Raw genomic sequence first — 21,296 nt, 5'->3', positions numbered from 1 at the left:
CTACCCCCAGGCCAACGTCATGACAGTACTTACTATCATAAATACAACTCAATGAAAGGGGTCGTACTAGGAACAGAAAAATACTTGATTGTTGTTAAACATCATTATTAAGCTCATATATGCATTATTACTAATAGGCTGTCAACTCAGTCACATGGGTAATGATTTGCCTATGTAATGATATACTATTAAACATGTTTAAAAAAATGTTGATGGCATAACTTCCCTTTTCCTTTTATTAAATATTGATGATCTTTTCTCTCTATGCTGAAATAAAAAAAAGTGTATCTCATTGGTCCGAACCATGCAAAAGAGCTCATTGAAGTTAGAACACTGAAAAGCTCAGGTCTTGTGGAGCACCCCACACCAGGCTCTGTTCCAGAAGACAAAGTAAAAAAGCTGAGGAGGGGAAGCGAAGCAAAGTAGGGGTTATACTATAACTGAAAAAGGTCAGTTGGGGTTAAGAGAAACATCGCCTGTGTATGCAGTCACTACTGCATGTCGCTCTGGATAAGAATGTCAGCAAAATGACAAAAAATGTAAATAGCATAAGAACACGATATATGCCATGGGAAAKTGTGTAGAATTGCAGGAAATTAGTTTTAAAACTGTAGTTTGTCTCTCAGCACCATGATAATATATGTAGAATTGCAGGAAACTAGATTTAAAACTGTAAAATGTTCTCCTCCCCATGGCAAAATGTGTAGAATTTCAGGAAATTGCTTTAAAACAGCTACATGTTGTCTCTGCAGGCTAGAGGGCTTCTAAAACCATGCCATTGGTCACGCCTACTACCATCCTTGGGGAAACACTGTTCTGGGTATCTTGGTTAACTATTTTAATCTCCTTGTCAATGCCCTCTTACCTATTCTGCCCATTCATTTCATCTAGCCTATAGGCCTAGTTATGGAATTGAAGGCCTACCTCCAAGAACCTACGCCAGTCCCAAGACGGATGAAAAGGAGATGACCACGGGTCAACAACAAGAAAGGTAGCTACTGTATGATTTTCATAACGTACCTATATGGAATTAAAACAGTCTATACTAAAACTGTCTACTGATAATGACGATTGGTTGTATTTTGTCTGTGTTATATCCTTTATCATCTCATCAACATCTACCCTCCTTAGATTGGAAGAGCCGTGGCTACGAGTATTCCACTCAGGTAAAACAGCATAGCAGTGCTACACACTCACTTCTTTCTGAAATGTTACTGACAGTTGCAACTGTCACCTGACATACATGGCTACTCCCCATAGGACACCACGTCCAAGAACGGCGTCYATCGCCACGGGACCCCAGACCGCCAGCATCCGTCCATTCAGGTAAACAACATAGCAATTGAAATTGCATGYACTTAGAATGTAGACTGACACTATTAAACAGTAGGGAATTGAACTCTCAAACTTTGTGGTGAAAAGTAACTGCAATGATCACTTGGGTAAAATGGGAATGTATCCATTAGGTAAAATGGGAATGTAGTTCCTCAACAGGTCAGATATTTGGGGATAGTGTTTAAAATATCCACTSTGCAATATATTTAATACTGAGTGCCTAACAGAGACTCACACGGTCACATTTTTGTAAAACTTGGTATGTCTTGGCCAGGATCAAACACTCAACCTTCTGACTTCAAAACAGAAACTCTTACCACAAGACTACAGGGTAGACTCAATACATGGGAACAATACCAAAGTACAGGTTGATGACTGAGAGGTTCAAGTAGTCAACAGTTTTTGTTGGCTGTCTTCTCCTCTGTTTCATTATTCTCCTCCTGCATTTGTCTACTTTCTGTTCCACTGTCTGTTTCTTAGTGATCTGCCTTACTTCATTTTAACACTACGGCTGTAAGCCTCCTTCTGACCAGGGTATCTGTTGTGTTTACAAGGAGACAACGCAGGTGGGGAAAACACAGATGGACAAGGCAGGGACATCATAAATCAAGTTGGAGGACAAGGAGGGAGGAGAAAAGGCCAAATCTATCCAAATGCAAAAATAACTGAAGATGAGTCTCTGCTCTCAATACTRTGCTCTAAGACATACAACCACCAAGATAGCTCTTAGTGATTTATTGGACATTATAAATCTCCATTGTCCAGAGGGGACACACAGCGTTTCCAACAGTCTCTACAGGTTTATTAAGTATTTTGACTGTAATGACACTTTTGAAATGCAGTATATTTGTCCAACATGCCAGTATTTATATTTGGCAGTGAAGTGCCAGATCATTGCTCATCATGTGGTTGCCTCCCTGGGGATGTGCCATCTCTTGTRAAGAGTGGATCAGTGTTCATGAAATTGTCAGTCAAAAAGCAACTAGAGGAAAAGTTATCAGACCCCAAATTCTGTGACGCATTAGAATATAAGTATTGTAGGTCCAAGAGCAGCCCAGATAGTATAGATGACATCTATGATGGTGCACTATGCAAGTCAATAGATGCCCTTAATGACACTGATTTAATTAACCTTTCACTCTTAGAATGTGGATGGAGTTACAATATTCATGTCCTCTCCCTTTCACATCTGGCCCCTACAAGTCACAGTTAACGAACTTCTCCCGAACCTAAGAGCGAAGCACATCATTCTTGTGGGGCTGTGGTTCGGGCCAGAGTCCAGAAATTAATTATTTCCTTCAGCCCTTTGTGGATGAGTTTGTTTCACTTGAGGGTGAGAGCTTGACATGCCAGTTGAGAGGGACACCCACAAATGTGCGTGTGTACAGTTGACTATGTATTTGTGATTCCCCTGCTCGCCGCAAAGTACAGAATATCAAACAATTCAATGGTGAACATGGGTACAACTGGTGCTATCACAAAGGAGAAGTGGCAGAAAAGGGTAATGGGTTCACTAGAGTGTATCCGCTTGAGAGTGAGCCAGAGCCACGCACAGACACTAAAACCCGCWGAGAGGTTGCCTTGGTGGTAGAGTCAGGGAACATTATACATGGTGTTAAGGGCCCATCTCCTTTAATGTTCKTTACTGTTTTYAACATGATTGCASGGTTTGCTTTTGATTACATGCACAGCATCTTGCTTGGCATATGTCGGCAWATGACTACACTGTGGTTTGAGTCCAAATATCACCCTGAGTCCTGGTACATTGGAAGCGAAATAGAGCACAAAAACAAAATATTGCTTGAAACCACCTGTAAATGTGACAAGACCACCACGCTCAATTCATTTACTCAAATATTAGGAAGGCCACAGAGTTCTGACACTTCTTGCTGCTCTATAGTCTCTCTGTTTAAATGGGATTTTACCCAGGCAGTACTTACACCATTTACTGCTACTGGTGCAGGGTACCTATTGTCTACTGAAAGACACAGTTACCTCTCATAACATTGCCATGGCTGAGATGTTCTTTCGAGAATGTGTTATTAGGTTTGAACAATTGTATGGGAAATGTCATATCAGCTACAATGTCCACATACCTTTACATGCACCTACATCTGTCCAAAACTGGGGACCTTTGTGGGATCAAAGTGCATTCATCTTTGAAAGTAGTAATGGGAGACTAGGTAAACTCTTCCATGGCGCTCAAGGTGAACATGGGTACAACTGGTACCAGGATAAATAGTGAAAATGTTCACCATCTACCAAGACATCCCGAGACTACTCACTATTAGATACAGCACAGAATCAAACCAAGCTAGCAAAAGGTTTGTTGAAGAAATGTTAAGGGGCTACAAACTCGCCAACAAATGTGAAAAAAAGAAGAGTATTTTTACTAGGGTATCCTGTTGCACGGAACCCCACATCAAGGGAGGCTTTCTCCTCGGAGAGTCAGACGTTACTTACAAAGAACCATGTACATTTCACCATAGAGTGATCGTTAATGGGAATCACATTCATTCCAAAACAGCAAGTACCTTATCAAAACAAGCAAACTATGTATTGGTCACCCAACATGGGTCAGTAGGGATGGTCAGGTCTTTTGTTGACGTTGGCAGTGAAGTAGACCCAGTGATGACAGCAAGATGCACAGTAAGAGACCTCGAGACAGGAGGCACTGCTTCTGGGATTCTTAAAAAGAATAGCATTTCAAATGAGGTTCAATTAATCAAAGGCACAGACATCMGTACCACCTYTGTTTACCTGAAAGACATCTCAGGTGTACAAGGGAACTGCATCTGTTTACAGCCCAACAAATGGGAAGTAGACTGAGAAAGGGTTGAACCACTTAACTTAACTGTATACAACGTTTTATTTGTATTTTGRATATATTTAGAGTATGTATGAATGAAGGCGTTTCTTAAACTGGCAGCATGACATATAAATGCATTATTACATTGACTGTGGYCCTACTGAAATCATTATCAATTGTGTTGGTATCTAACAAATAAAAATAGCCTACAATATATTTATTGCATGTGGACATTGTAATTTATTACATTTCTCATCTGCTGAGTTGACATGTCTGATGAATGTCTGATACCATATTTCAAAAGTCTATTTTCTCTGTTGTCACAACATACTATATTACAAATCCTGTAGTTAACTTGAAATTGCAATGTCCTGTATGAATATCAAAATCCTGCAGGGTTTGGTGCAGGATTTTCAACATTTCTGCAGGACAAGTCATACTCCTGCATGAGTCCTGCAGGAGCATCAGGGACACCTGCACAATTCCTTTACACTTTTTTGTAAGGGTARCCAATTTATCTGGAGAACACAACCATATCTTGGACAATGATCGGATTCGGATCCGAAAGGTGATGATGAATGGCTTGAAGGAGAGAAMCCTGGAGACCCAGGAAGAAACTGACCAAATTGTGGACCATGGTGCATACGGCTTGCCTGTCTCTATTTGGAGAAAAAATACATTTTAGAAACTACATATGTGCCTATATATAGTATAGGCTGTTTTTAGCCTTCAGCCTTTATATAACCATATGAACGATTTTACAGTGCCTTAAGAAAATATTCACACCKCTTTACTTTTTTCACATTTTGTTGTGTTCCAGCCTGAATATAATATTTATTACATTTAGATTTTGTGTCACTGGCCTACACACAATACCCCATAATGTCAAAGTGGAATTATGTTTTTAGAAATGTTTACAAAAAAAAAAAAAAAAGCTGAAATGTGTTAAAAAGCATTCAACCCCTTTCAACGCTTTTCAGCCCCTTTGTTATGGCAAGCCTAAATAAGTAAAAATGGGCTTAGCAAGTCACATAAGTTGCATGGACTCACTCTGTGTGCAATAATTGTGTTTAATATGATTTTTGAATGACTACCTCATCTCTGTACCCCACACATACAATTATTTGTAAGGTCCCTCAGTCGAGCAGTGAATTTCAAACACAGATTCAACCACAAAGACTAGGGAGGTTTTCAATGCACCGCAAAGAAGGACACTTATTGGTAGACGGGTAAAAATAAAAATAGCAGACAATGAATATCCCCTTTAGTATGGTGAAGTTATTATTACACTTTGGATGGTGTAACAATACACCCAGTCACTATAAAGATACAGGTGTCCTTCCTAACTCAGTTGCCGGAGAGGAAGGAAACTGCTCAAGCATTACACCATGAGGCCAATGGTGACTTTAAAACCYTTACAGAGTTTATTAATGGCTGTGATAGGAGAAAACTGAGGATGGATTAACAACATTGTTGTTACTCCACAATACTAACCTAACTGACAGAGTGAAAAGAAGGAAGCCTATACAGAATACAAATATTACAAAACATGAATCCTGTTTGCAAAAAGGCACTAAAGTAATAACAAACTGCTTAACTTTTTATACAAAGGGTTATATTTGGGGAAAATCCAACACAACACATAACTTAGTACCACTTTTCATATTTTAAAGCATGGTGGTGGCTGCATCATGTTATGGGTATGTTTGTCATTGGCAAGGACTAGGGAGTTTTTTAGGATMAAAAGAAACGGAGTACAGCTATAAGCACAGGAAACGCAAAATCCTAGTGGAGAACCTGCTTTCCAACAGACACTGGGAGACAAAGTCACCTATCAGCAGGACAATAACCTAAAACACAAMGTGAAATCTACATTGGAGTTACTTACCAGTGAATGATCCTGAGTGGCGTAGTTACAGTTTTTACTTAAATCGTTTTGAGAATCTAAAGCTCGCCGCCATTGGACTCTGGAGCAGTGGAAACACGTTCTCTGGATTGATGAATCATGTTTCACCATCTGGCAGTCCAACTGAGGAATCTGGGTTTGGACGATGCCAGGAGAATGGTACCTGCCTCAATGCATAGTGCCAACTGCAAAGTTTGGTGMAGGAGGAATAATGGTCTGGGGGTGTTTTTCATGATTCGGGCTAAGCCCGTTAGTTCCAGTGAAGGGAAATCTTAACGCTACAGCATGCAATAACATTCTAGATGATTCTATGCTTCCAATTTTGTGGAAACAGTTTGTAGAAGAAGACCCTTTTCTGTTTCAGCCTGACAATGTCCTGTGCACAAAGCGAGGTCCATACAGAAATAGTTGTAGAGATCGGTGTAGAAGAACTTGACTGGACTGCACAGAGGCCTGACCTCAACCCAATCGAACACCTTTGGGATGAAMTGGAACGCCGATTGCAAACCAGGCCTAATCACCCAATCTCTGTGCCCAACCTCACTAATGGTCTTGTGGCTGAATGGAAGCAAGTCCCCACTGCAATGTTCCAACAGCTAATGGAAAGACTTCCCACAAGAGTGGAGGCTGTTATAGCAGCAAAGTGGGGAACAACTCCATGTTAATGCCCATGATTTTGGAATGAGATGTTCGACGAGCAGGTATCCACATACTTTTGGTCATGTAGTGTATGTAAATGAGATATTTCTGTATTTCATTTTCAATACATTTATGAAATAATCTAAAAACATGTTTTCTCTTTGTTATTATGGGGTATTGTGCATAGACTGGTGATAGAAAAATATATGTAATCCATTTTGAATTCAGGCTATAACACAACAAAATGTGAAATAAGTCAGGAGATATGAATACATTCTGAAGGCACTCTATTAGAGCCATACTATATTAGAGCCATACGTGATTTAATGAAAAGCAGTAAACATACACATTGTTTCATTCTTTAATAACAGACTCATAAACACAATCATGCAATAGGCTACAGCTTGCTTCACAGCTTCCCRGCGGCTTCACAGCTTCCCCAGGAAAATCAATGTTATTGTAGCCTCAAGCAGACAAAAGACTAGAGGAACCCAAACCAGTCGGTAATCCGGCCATGTTTATGAAGACTTGGATCATACCACCAATGCTGAAAAGCACATTGCCACGCTTCACTATGACCYTGAGGCATGTCAGCTACTGTAAGCACAACCTCAAGAGAGTCAACTCCCTTGGGAAATTCAGAATACACTCACAAAGTCCTCCATTTACCCCAGTGAGCACTGGGTTGTGAACTGATTGGAATTATGATTAAAATATATGTTTTTTAAGACAAGTAGCTTGAGATTGGCATGCATAACTTCTGCAAATCTTGCATTGACATGAATGCATGATATATGCGAAATCAAGTTAACAATAATTATCTCAAATTAGGATTCCTTCCTAAAATGCAGACCAACTTAAAATAATAACTCTAGTAACCGTAAAGACCTTWTTAACCTTTCTTTGTCTCTAACGTTCATGCCATTAGCAACGACACCTGACCCACCCACAAGCTTCCACCAGATCAGTGCTTACAAGGAACTCTCACAAGCAAAAACAAATGACATGTTGAGTCACCCAAAGAATGATATCTGCACGCTCATGTGGAAAATAGTTGGCAGAAGAACTGCAGGAAACCACAGAGAAAATAGTGCAGTGCTTTTTGTTGTCATGGAGACCTCGTGTCATGGAGACAGGCGTTCTCTCCGACCATCCCTTCCCCCAGTCAGCCTACCAGCAAGAGCAGAGCGTGTTTCCTATCTTACAGTACAATAAAACATCACGTCTGATCTATTCCCTTAATTGCTGTTAACACTTACATTTTTGGGTCACAAACAATGCATTCAAGSTGGTCATATACCCTTCATAGCCATATGTTAATTGATTAACAAGAAGGTGGGCTATTGTCGTCAGGCTAATGCTAGTATTTATCATAATTTTGTACAGTGTGAAATGCATGACGAGATAGGTAAATCAATTCAGGCTGCAATTTCCCTCTATGCKCAAACAAAATGATATTGATTAATAAAGATGTATAATTTAAATTGTCCTTTTATCAACAGGTTGCCTAATACAGCAGGTCCAATTCATTTATTATATAAAGGAGGGTTCTGAGCTAAGGGATACATAATAAATAAATAAAAACATTAGGTTTKTTTTTCTCTAAGTGTTCCCTGATCGATCACTCAACATCATTCAACAACCCTTTASTAATAAAATCTCTCCTTTCTTGTTTCATGATGTTAGTAGGTTTCATAAGCCACTTCAAAGATTACTCGCCATGTGCTGGAGGTCCTGTGGGGATAACTACGGTTTTAGAAACGTGTTTGATTAGTACTCAGTACTCTAAGCCAAACAGAATCAGTTAAATGGGCAGAAAAAATGTGTTAATAGTCAGGAAATAACATGCACAGAATTGATGTCCACTGTAACTCAGCCTCCTATGGATCCCCAACAGGCAGTTTATGACACATTGTGTTACYCTCAATATGTTGGCTCTCCTTATGATTAACTCCTGAGATCTATTGACAGGATGTAGCATGCTGTGTGATTCCTTACACATTTGGTTTCCAGGGCAATGCCCCTCAATGACCTTCGATCTTTCTTAGAAGATTAGTGTTTCTCGTCATGAATTTTGTTTTGGAGGCAGCTCTGCAGAGTGGTCACTAGCTTGCTCAGCCACAAAGTCATAAAATCTGATTTTAAACCTAACCCTAACCTTAACCCTAACCTTAACCACACTGCTAACCCTAATGCCTAACCCTAACATTAAATTAAGACCAAAAATATCATTTTGGTTTTCATACATTTTTWAAATATAGCCAATTTTAWRTTTGCAGCTGGCCCACCTAGAGGAAATCGCTAAGTTCTGCCTCAAGGACAAGACTCATCCCAATAAATGTCAACCTGCTCATTATTAAGGGAGATAATAATATTGGTCTTGAAAGGTCATCAGCAATGAACTATTTAATTTCCACCATTGCCTTCTTCCCGTAGGATCGTCTTTCCTGGAGGTACTGTAAAATGAAGAAAAGAATAACCCTGCTCCCGAAGAGTAATATTTATTCACAGTTTGATTGAAAGTAGCTTTGTCAATTAATTCATGACTCACATATGTACAAAAAAATTGTACAGATGTGGGTCCTTATTTAACCTGTTTCTCACAGCAGGTAAATAATCCTGCAGCAATGGAAAATGTTAATTATTGTGTGAATTCTAATTAATGGATAATCATTTTGTTATACATTTTTAGTTAGGGTTAATCAAGTCTGACATTTAAAAGTGGAAATTAAAACTTTAGAAACCTTTTTAAACCTTTAACATACTACAAGTATACGACATTTCCTGCAACAACATGGTGATCAAATTAAGATCCTACACCTGTACTTAGCTTTGTTTGGGGCAAAAGAAATTCACGCTACAGAATAAAACCCTGTTTTTAATCAAACTCATTACTGCTTTCTCATTAACAGTGGCTTTTGTGATGATGATTTTTGTCAGAACATTTCTTTGACAGTTTGACATTTCCAACTGAATAACGTATTGTCCCTTTGACAAAACTCTTCAGTTTTAAAACGCTGGAAAAATAAAGATGTCAGTCTAAATTGCCCACTTTCCATTTTAATATTCTTCAGAAGTTTAACACGGTAGTGGTTATTGTCCTTAAAAAAAAGATTTAAATGATGCAGACGTGTATAGATTATGTAATGTATTATAGATGACACCTGTACCATGTTTTATTGTTTATAGGGTCTCAAAACCCATTGTGGACCATTCAAATTGAGTTTWATTTTTTTATCTTTATTTTGTATTATTGTATTATTGTGGACTGACAATTAAATACCTCTTTCTAACTCTAACTCTACCAAAGGAACTCAGCACAGTGTTTCCCCTACCATTATACTTTATAGATGGGGTCCTATAGGTATTAGGGAAATTGATTTAAATTGAAATCAACTCCATAACACTAGCCCTGCATTGCACTGGCAACATCAACTGGTTGCCCTCCATTTAAAGTTGTTAATGAGAATTTGTACAGAGTAGTTGAGGAGGGCAACCAGTTGGTGTTGCCAGTGCAATGCAGGGCCAGTGTTATGGGCCATAGTATGCTTATGTCTGGCCATCTAGGTAGAGAGAAGAGTTTTATTGGCCCCGGATAACACAGGATGTTGCCAGTCATGTCCAGTTTAGGCTACAGCTCTTCTCAGGGTTTTAGAGAGAGGGCCTTTGTGTCCGCTGCCAGTATATGAGGAGCCATTTTCACACATTGCCATGGATATTGTGGGGTCTTTAGTAACAAGCAGCTCAATGCACAAGTACATACTAGTTATATGTGATTATGTCACACTTTACCTTGAAGCTTTTTCTCTGAGGAACATCAAAGCTAAGCAGGTAGRGAAGGCTCTAGGTCATTTCATCACACATGTAGGTCTACCTAGAGAAATAATTACATATCAGGGCAGCAATTTTGTGGCTACTTTGCTGTACAAGGTTTTAGGCATAAAGTCCATACGCAGTACTCCTTATCATCCAGAAACAGATGGGTTAGTGGTACGCTTTAACCAGACCCTCAAGCGGATGCTCCAAAGATTTGTCAATGAGTCTGGGAAGGACTGGGACACGTGGCTCCCCTACCTGCTGTTTGCGTACCACATGCATCCCCAGGATTCTCCCCATTTGAACTCTTGTATGACAGAAATGTACGGACCCTCTGTTTCTCATGTGCTGCAGACGAGGGACAGGCTCTCCCACTACACTGTGCTGGGGAAAAAGAACATGACTGAGGCTCAGAAGGCTCAAAAGTGCTGGTATGACCACCACAGCAGAGGGAGTACAGAGGGAGTACAGAGGGAGTACATACGTGGCCAGAAGGTGCTACTGCTGCTGCCCACCTCAGAGCACAAACTGTTGGCCAAGTGGTTGATGTGGTCCGGAAGACCGGGCCTGTCACATATGAGATAGGCATGACGGAGCAGGGAAGATCTTTCATGTGAACCTTCTAAAGAAGAGGAAGGAGAGGAAGAACACAATGGCTTTGGTAAGGAAAGTGGAGGACGTGGAGGCTGCTGAAGGGTGTTTTCCGTGTGAGGACAGCGAGGAGACTAAGCCAGACATCAACCATCTGTCAGGGGAGAAGAAGGAGGGGCTCAATGTGAATGGAACCAAGTATGCTGTTACCAGAGAAGATGTCCTGTATTTGGGCTTCCGCATTGGCCCAGAGGAAATGGGCCCTCAAGTGGCCAAGTAGCAGCTATGCAAAAACAGTTCTAGCACACGGGCTGCTGTGAAGTCCTTCCTGGGGCTCATTGGCTAGTACCACCATTTTGTTCCAGACTTCTCAGATGTGACCTACCCCTTGAATGAGCAGACATAGTGTCKGAATATTTATCTTGTCACCCAGGCTCTGAGATGGCTGATGGGGTGGGAAATGTGAAGGGAGGCCTTCACGGGGGGCCTGAGTGGATGCATGAAWGTTTATGTGTTTATCCTTTATTATACTGGCCAGTGTCATAATCCATACTTCCTCAACTTAGTTATATGCATACTTTCATCATTACACCTTGATCCATTATTCTTAAGTAGTTGTATGTGATGTCATWTTGTTGTACTATAATTTTGTTTTCTTTGTTCCCTCTCTCTCCTCCCTCTATCTCTGATCACAGGTGGCAGAGGGGAAGGGCATTTGGGTGCTATGGGGTGGGGCCTGGGTTCTGGGAGAACATGTGAGAGGGTGTCTCCGTGAGGATCCATTGCCACACCCGTACCATAATTTGTTTCTTATTTTCAGACTAAGGGCCAAGTAACAAACCATATTAAATTTTTCACGGGATACGTGGTCTTGAGTTTCATTCAATATGGTCCAGTCAATGGCCTGTCTGTGACAGATACAGTATGAAGAAGTGAACTCCAACCATTGCTGTCAGTCACCCACTCGTGATTACTGATAGTGCTTCTGAACTTCCCTTCAGTTTCCATTCAAGTTCATATATGGGAGTAATGAAAACTGTTGAGAGCATGTTGGAATGGCTTTTTGTATAATTTGGGAGATTCATATAGGTGCCCTCTGTATTATMTTTTATTACATTAGGAGCTATCTTTTCAGTTTCTCTCCTTCAAACTAGTAGGTAATCATACTTTTTTGTCTGAGAGACCTACCCTTCACACCGGAGGTAYACATGATCAACAATCCACCCCAGCWGTGTTTTATGGTCTTGTTWTAGACAGTGATTTTGTGTTCCAGAATGTGCAATACAAAACACCCTGCTCCTGGCTCTTCCTGTGCTTTTTCACTGATGACATCAACCTAAACACCTCAMAAACATCCATCAGACACAGACTGTGCATTAGCAGACAATGTTATGCTTAAAGCGCAAGACATCCAGTTCTGTGTTTACATCCATGGCTTATGTACAATGCATAACTCCATGCTCAAACTGCAAACATAGCAGACAAAAAATGTATTATCTTCAAATAGTAAKATTTATTTTGGCATGCATGCCCCAGCTAGTTCAATATTCGGCCAGGATTCAATCCAAGTGCAATGCACTATCGACAAGGCAATTTCCCTGACTGTCACGTTCGTTGAAATGAGCGGACCAAGGCGCAGCGTGCATAGAGTTCCACNTTGATGCTCCTTCGCTGCTTCCGCCTGCTTCCCCGGCAGGCTTTCATATCTCTCCAATACTTCCTCCCAAGTCCAGGCTATTCTCTCCTCAACCTCCTCCAAAGACCAGGATGCCATCTCCTCCCGGGCACGCTGCTTGGTCCAGTTGAGGTGGGATCTTCTGTCACGTTCGTTGAAATGAGCGGACCAAGGCGCAGCGTGCATAGAGTTCCACCTGTTTATTTATTTGAAACTCACCAACAAAACAATAAACAGCAAACCAGACGTAACGACTGGAGTGCTCACAGGCACTACACAAAAACAAGATCCCACAAACTAAAGGTGGAAAAAAGGCTGTCTAAGTATGATCCCCAATCAGAGACAARGATAGACAGCTGCCTCTGATTGGGAACCATACCCGGCCAACAAAGAAATATAAAAACTAGAATGCCCACCCAAGTCACACCCCGACCTAACCAAATAGAGAAATAAAAAGGCTCACTAAGGTCAGGGCGTGACACTGACATTCTCAGAGATTGCATTCACGGTAAATGCTGGGGATGTTGGTGTCACGCCCTGATCTGTTTCACCTGTTCACCTCTTCTTGTCTCCACCTCCTCGTGTCGCTTATTTTCCCCAGTGTATTTATCCCAGTGTTTCCTGTCTCTCTGTGCCAGTTCAACTTGTATGTTTTCAAGTCAACCAGCGGGTTTTTCCATGCTCCTGTTTTCTATTCTCTTTTTCTAGTCTTCCCGGTTTTGACCCTTGCCTGTTTTTTCTGGACTCCGTACCAGCCTGCCAGACCCTTCTGCCTGCCCTGACATCGAGCCTGTCTGCCACTCTTTACCTCTTGGACTCAGAATCTGGTTTTGACCTTGTGCCTGTCCACGACCATTCTCTTGCCTACTCTTTTTGGATTATAAATAAACTACAAAGACTTTATCCATCTGCCTCCTGTGTCTGCATCTTGGTCTCGCCTTGTGCCCTTATAGTAGGCTCAAGTGTAAATTGCCTTTAAAAGTAAAATGCAGTGCATTTTTTTACAATGTGCCTTTGATTGAATCCCAGCCTTTGTCTTTTCATTGTTTGGGTTACTGTGCTGCTGTTTTTTCTTTTGGTGTAGTTCTTCATTTGAGATTGTATGTGTCCAGAAAATGCCTTTTATCTTAAGCAAACATTCGTCATGCAGTTTAGTTTAGTAGWCAGTCTGGTTACTTTCCAACATTCAGAGCCATTTAGAAGATCTCTTTAATATATAATTTTGTTGGTCACATAAACATGGTTAGCAAATGTTAATGCAAGTGTAGTGAAATGCTTGTGCTTCTAGTTCCGACAGCGCAGTAATATCTAACTAGTAAAAATGTGAGAATATGAACATAAGTATAAGGTGCAATAGATGGAATAAAATACAGTATATACATGTGATATGAGTAATGTGAGATATGTAAACATTAAAGTGGCATTATTTAAAGTGACTAGTGATCCATTTATTAAAGTGGCCATTGATTTGAGTCTATGTAGGCAGAGGCCTTTCTGTGCTTGTGATGGCTGTTTAACAGTCTGATGGCCTTGAGCAAGAAGCGGTTTTTCAGTCTCTCGGTCCCAGCTGTGATGCACCTGTACTGATCTCGCCTTCTGGATGGTAGATGTGTGAACAGGCAGTGGCTCGGGTGGTTGTCCTTGATMATCTTTTTGGCCTTCCTGTGACATCAGGTGCTGTAGGGGTCATGGAGGGCAGGTAGTTTTCCCCCTGTMATGCATAGTGCAGACCGCACCATCCTCTGGAGAGCCTTGCGGTTGAGGGCAGTGCAGTTGCTTRACCAGGCTGTGATACAGCCCGGCCGGATGCCCTCGATTGTGCATCTGTAAAGTTTGGGTGACAAGCCAAATTTCTTCAGCCTTCTGAGGTTGAAGAGGCACTGTTGCGCCTTCTTCACCACACTGTCTGTGTGGTTGGACCATATCAGTTTGATGTGTACGCCGAGGAACTTAACTTAAAACTTTCCACCTTCACTACTGTCCCTTCGATGTGGATAGGGGGCTGCTCTCTCTGCTGTTTCCTTAAGTCCACGATCATCTCCTTTGTTTTGTTGATGTTGATTGAGAGGTTGTTCTCCTGACACCACACTCCGAGTGCCTTCACCTTCTCCCTGTAGGCTGTCTCGTCGTTGTTGGTAATCAAGCTCACTACTGTTGTGCCGTCRYSAAACTTGATTGAGTTGGAGGCGTGCATGGCCACGCAGTCGTGGGTGAACAGGGAGTACAGGAGGAGGCTGAGCACGCACCCAGTGTTGCGGGTCAGCAAAGTGGAGATGTTGTTTCCTACCTTCACCACCTGTGGGCGGCCCTTCAGAAAGTCCAGGACCCAATTGCACAGGGTAGGGTTGAGAACCAGGGCCTCCAGCTTGATAATGAGCTTGGATTGTACTATGGTGTTGAATGCTGAGCTGTAGTCAATGAACAGCCTTCTTACATAGGTATTCCTCTTGTCAAGATGGGATAGGGCAGTGTGCAGTGTGATGGCGATTGCATCGTTTGTGGACCTGTAAGGGCGGTATGCAAACTGAAGTGGGTCTAGGGTGGCCGGTAAGGTGGAGGTGATYTGATCCTTGACTAGTCTCAAAGCACTTCATGATGACAGAAGTGAGTGCTATGGGGCGGTAGTCATTTAGTTCAGTTATCTTTGCCTTCTTGGGTACAGGAACAATGGTGGCCATCTTGAAGCATGTGGGGACAGCAGATTGGGATACGGAGCGATTGAATATGTCCGTAAACACACCAGCGAGCTGGTCTGCGCACGCTCTGAGGACYCGGCTAGGGATGTCATCTCGGCCAGCAGCCTTGCGAGGGTTAACACGTTTAAATGTTTTACTCACGTCGGCCACGGAGAAGGAGATGGGGGGCGCAGTCTTTGTTAGCGGGCCGCGACAGTGGCACTGTATTATCCTCAAAGCGGGCAAAGAAGGTGTTTAGTTTGTCTGGAAGCATAGCGTCGGTGTCCATGACGTGGCTAGTTTTCTTTTTGTAGTCCGTGATTTCCTGTAGACCCTGCTACATACGTCTCGTGTCTGAGCCATTGAATTGCGACTCCACTTTGTCCCTGCACTGGCACTTCTCTTGTTTGATTGCCTTGCGGAGGGAATAACTACACTCTTTATATTCAGCCATATCCCCAGACCTCTTTCCATGGATAAATGTGGTGGTTCGCGCTTTCAGTTTTGCGTGAATGCCGCCATACATCCACGGTTTCTGGTTAGGGCAGGTTTTAATAGTCACAGTGGGTACAACATCTCCAATGCACTTCTTTATGAACTCACTCACCGAGTCAGTGTATAGATCGATGTTGTTCTCTGAGGCTGACCYGAACATATCCCAGTCCGCGTGATCAAAACATTCTTGAAGCGTGGATTCCAATTGGTCAGACCAGCGTTGAATGGTTCTAGTCACTGGTACATCCTGTTTGAMTTTCTGCCTATAAGACGGTAGGAGCAAGATGGCTTCGTGGTCGGATTTGCCGAAGGGAGGGCGGGGGAGGTCTTTGTATGCATCGCGGAAGTTAGAGTAGCAGTGATCGAGTGTATTACCCCCGCGCATAGTGCAATCAATATGCTGATAGAATTTAGGTAACCTTGTTCTCAAATTTGCTTTGTTAAAATACCTAGCTACAATAAATGTAGCCTCAGGATGTATGGTTTCCAGTTTACATAGAGTCCAGTGAACTTTCTTGAGGGCCGTCTTGGTGTCTGCTCGAGGGGGAATGTACACAGCTCTGACGATAACTGACGAGAATTCTCTTGGGAGGTAATATGGCCGGCACTTGATTGTAAGGAATTTTAGGTCAGAAGGAAGTTCCTGTATGTTGTTATGATTACACCATGAGTCATTAATCATGAAGCATACACCCCTGCCCTTTCTCTTCAAACCTCCGTTTTGTTGGTGCGTTTAGTTCAGAAATCCAAAGGCACAATGCGCGCTTTCAACGCCAAGACGAAAAATCAAAAAAGTACAATAAAAGTTAGTAGAAACATGACAAACGATGTTTAAAATCAATTCTCAGGTTGTTTTTGTCATAAATAATCAATAATATTTCAACCGGACAAAAGATTTGTCAATAGAAAAGGAGAAACAAGAAAGTTCCGATCACGTGCAGGACTCATGGCTGGAAATGTCCACTGGCCTCTCATTGAAAGTGCTATATCTCCATCATTTTTCAGAGTAAACGCCTGAAACAATGCCTAAGACTGGCCACATGTAGAGGAAGCCATAGATATCGTGAACTGGGTCCTAAGTCTTTGTATGGTGGATAGGCTTTCAATGGAAAAACAGCCTTTCAAAATAATAGTACTTCCTGGTTGGATTTTCCTCGGTTTTTCCTCGCCATATCAGTTCTGTTATACTCACAGACATTATTTTAACAGTTTTGAAAACACTCTGAAGTTTTCAAAACTGTTAAAATAATGTCTGTGAGTATAACAGAACTGATATGGCGAGGAAAAACCTAGCTTCTGGGCCTGAGTAGCAGGCAGTTTAATGTGGGCACGCTTTTCATCCAAAATTCCGAATGCTGCCCCCTACCCTAGTGAAGTTATCTCTGTCGGCGCGATGCATGGAGAAGCCCGGTGGCTGAACCGATTCCGACAACATATCCCGAGAGGGCCATGTTTCCGTGAAACAGAGAATGTTACAATCTCTGATGTCTCTCTGGAAGGCAACCCTTGCTCGAATTTCATCTACCTTGTTGTCAAGAGACTGGCCGCTCCGTCTGCCCCTTCTGCGGCGCCGTTGTTTTGGGTCGGCTTCTGGGATTAGATCCATTGTCCTCGGTAGTGGTCCAAACAGAGAATCCGCTTCGGGAAAGTTGTATTCCTGCTCGTAATGTTGTTATGTTGACGTCGCTCTTATATCCAATAGTTCTTCCCGGCTGTATGTAATAAGAGTCAATATTTCCTGGGATAACAATGTAAGAAATAYTACATAAAAAAACAAAATACTGCATAGTTTCCTAAGGACTTGAAGCGAGGCGACCATCTCTGTCGGCGCCATCACAAATGTGTGACCTTGTTGCCGATAGGTGAACGAATTTTTGGACTTCCTCCACTGCTTCTTCATTTATGATAAATAGGTGTGTATTATGCATTTCCCGAATGAGTTTGGTCTACATTGTGCTGACTTTGACACAAATGAAGGGATGTGTTGAAACGGAGGTGAAGGAGGAGCTTCCTGCAGCGTGGTAAAAATAATTGTAGTACATATTCAGATTTTCTGTCGTGCGTGCAATGATCTTTCTTGTTGTATTATCCCAAAAGGACGTGGCAGTTCCACCAATTAAAAAGTACAGCTTTTATGGAAATTAKATTTTATTGACTTTGTGACTTTGTGGTTCCCATTGAACAAGTCTTGGCTAAATGCCTGTTGCAATTGTTAAACACTGCCTTGATATGTTAAAATTGACACTTATTATTGGATCAAACATGTCCCAATGCACAAAGAGCACACATTTGATTTTGTGTCTTTAGAGTAAATATCATCAATTATAAGTGACAACTAGTTTACCCTGCATCCTTTGGACCCCCACTTGAGATTTCACATGAACTTGCTTATCGCCTCTTTATATTCGATTCTATTTAAGGAAATTAATACGTTGATATATATGCATAATGATGTGGATTTGTGAATAATGTGTGTTCCATAATATATGACACAGTCCATTTTCCTAATCAGGGCCACCGTTTAGTAATAATCTAAACAGTGTAATCAGCTTGATTTTTCCAAACAACCCTGACTGAACTATAATTTGCTGTTATCTATTCTGAAAACCTAATTAGAAGAGAATAAAGAGTGTTGGAAATGAGAAGAAGTGAGACAATTTCAAATCCCAGGTGAAGACTGCTGATGTGGCACTTGAAATMAATGAAACATTTTCTCATGGAAAAACAATCTGAATGATGTAGATGATCATAATGGGATTGTATTTGCTATTRTCAAGCTCAAATGACTTATGGAATGAAAATTCAACACATTTCAGGGTAATGGACTGCATTTCATAGTGTTTATGCATGGGGTTCTCATAGAATGAAGTTTATATTTATATAGTCAATTACACAATCCTTTCTATCGGTTGAAAATGCCAATCTTTATTTCTGGGCATTATCATGGGAATGAAGTTCAATAACAATACTTTATTTACTATCCTAAGAGTTAAGATGGGTTTAAATTGCGTAGACGCAGGAACGACAGTCCAAGCTCTGACACCTCTGAGTTTTTCTCACACATCCGACGCACTTCCTGATCACAGGCCACACCAAGTTGACCCCCGACTGGTGCTTCGGCCTCATCAAGCAGCGCTTCATGAAGACCAGAGTGAACACTTTGTTTGAGATTGCTGGTGTTGTGAAGGACACCACTGTGACAGGGGTCAACATCCCACAGATGGTTGGACTGGAGGATGGTGCGGTGATGGTGGAAAGCTATGGCTGGCAACGACACCTGACTCCGTACTTCAGGCCGCTGCCACAGATCAAGCAGTACCAGCACTTCAGGTGAAAATCATTTTCATTGTATTGCATAAGGTTATTCTTCTTATCTAAACTTGGGAGGTGAATTGATGTTGTGCAGGGTTGTAATGTCTTCTGATGTTTTGTTGTTGTTATTCCCTGTTTTACAGCTTCGATGCTCTGGAGCCTGGTGTTGTTGTCGCCAAGGAGCAGTCGGTCTGTCGGGATCAGGTTTCAGCTGCTGAGCAACGCTGACATCCTTCCTCCCATAGATGGTCTGCCTGTACAAGCACCACCTGGACTGGACACAGCTAGACAAACATATTTTTGAGAAGATCTGGGAGTTTTGTGACGAAGAGGCTATGGACATCACAAGCCCTGCACCAAAGTCAAGGGCAGGACAGAAACAGGCTCTCCGAATACAGATTCCCTTGTTCATGCGGGGTTTGGACGGACCAGTCATCAGCACTATCTGTAGTCCCTCTATTCACATGACTCTCTCCTAACACACATGCCATATGTTGCTGCTACAAAAAAATAATTTATCCTGCTGCTCAGCCACTTTACACCTGATTGTATGCATARAACTACCTCGTCTATCACTGATATTGTTATTGATATTGTTCTTGTACATAGTGTATATTATTTTATTTTGACACMATCTATTTCTGATATTGCTACTATGCAGGTGACCATTTGGCTGTTCCGTTTACACCTTTTGTAGAGACCCATCCACTTAGTAAGACTTAGCAAAATATTGATATATAAKATTTATATTGATATGTGTGGTCGTAACATGATTTTGTGACATACCACAACAATATCATGTGACCGTATCAAGTGTCCACCACATAAATATATGGCGCATCCACATGAATATATGGCGCATGCATCTGTTTATGTACTGTACATGTGCACCTCACTCAGGTTTCAACTCAGGTTGCATGGCCTTAACTTATGTATGGAATACTATGTGATATGTGCGTGTGTAACAGTATAGAAAGTATGCTAATGTACTGGTGTGAAGACATTTGGTCAGTGGTCAAAAGTACTTATGTAAAAATACTTTAAAGTACGACCTAACTATTTTTTGGGGCTATCTGTACATTACTTTAGTATTTATATTTTTGCCAACTTTTACTTTTACTTTACTACATTCGAAATAAAATAATGTACTTTTTACTCAATACATTTTCCCTGACACCCAAAAGTACTTGTTACATTTTGACAGGAAAATTGTCCAATTCACACACTTATCAAGAGGACATCCCTACTGCATCTGATCTGGCAGACTCATTAAACACAAATGCTTCGTTTGTAAAGTCTGAGTGTTGGAGTGTGCCCCTGGCTATCCGTCAATGAAAAGAATAGTGCCGTCTGGTTTAATATAAGGAATTTGAAATGATTCATGCTTTACTCAAATATGACAATTTAGTACACTGGATGTGGCTGGGGGCTATAGCATTTCTTTCACATGACCCATCAATTTAGACAAGTGTGTCTGGGTAAGTGTCTAATATTTATACATTTTTTATCTGGACACTATGTTTACCTGGAATTGTTCATTGTTGTAGGCTACTACCACTTTTAGTCTTTATCTTTACTACACTACTCACTGTTTAGCACATGACCTCACATGTGAATCCTTAAAGAGATGGGTGGCGCTGGCTTAAGAGGGTGTAGACCCAACGCTTAATGGGTGTAGACAAAGCAGAGTTCTCCAGTAGGTACCAAAACTTTCAAAGGCCCTTTTCTCAAAAGTGAGTTTACAAGTGTATCAATTTCAAAGCAGAATTACTCTCCCATTGTTCCTCAAAAATGCTGTGTATGATATACCATTTTGTAGCTCCGAGTCTCTACTTTTATCCAATGTAAAAAAAAAAAAACATTTCTAATGTTGTTACATAAGACCGAATCCAGGTGGTGAGTCACAAATGTAAGCAAAGTTTGAAATTATTTTATTTAGTTAAATATGATATCTGTTTGGGTTTCTTGCGGTCAATTTGCAGTTTACAAATTATTTGTAATTATGTTCCGGCCCCCTGACCATCCGCTCAACAAGAAACCGGC

This window comes from Salvelinus sp. IW2-2015, linkage group LG8 (genome assembly GCF_002910315.2).
Source record: "Salvelinus sp. IW2-2015 linkage group LG8, ASM291031v2, whole genome shotgun sequence".
Taxonomy (NCBI): domain Eukaryota; kingdom Metazoa; phylum Chordata; class Actinopteri; order Salmoniformes; family Salmonidae; genus Salvelinus; species Salvelinus sp. IW2-2015.
This window is presented reverse-complemented; position numbering follows the sequence as displayed.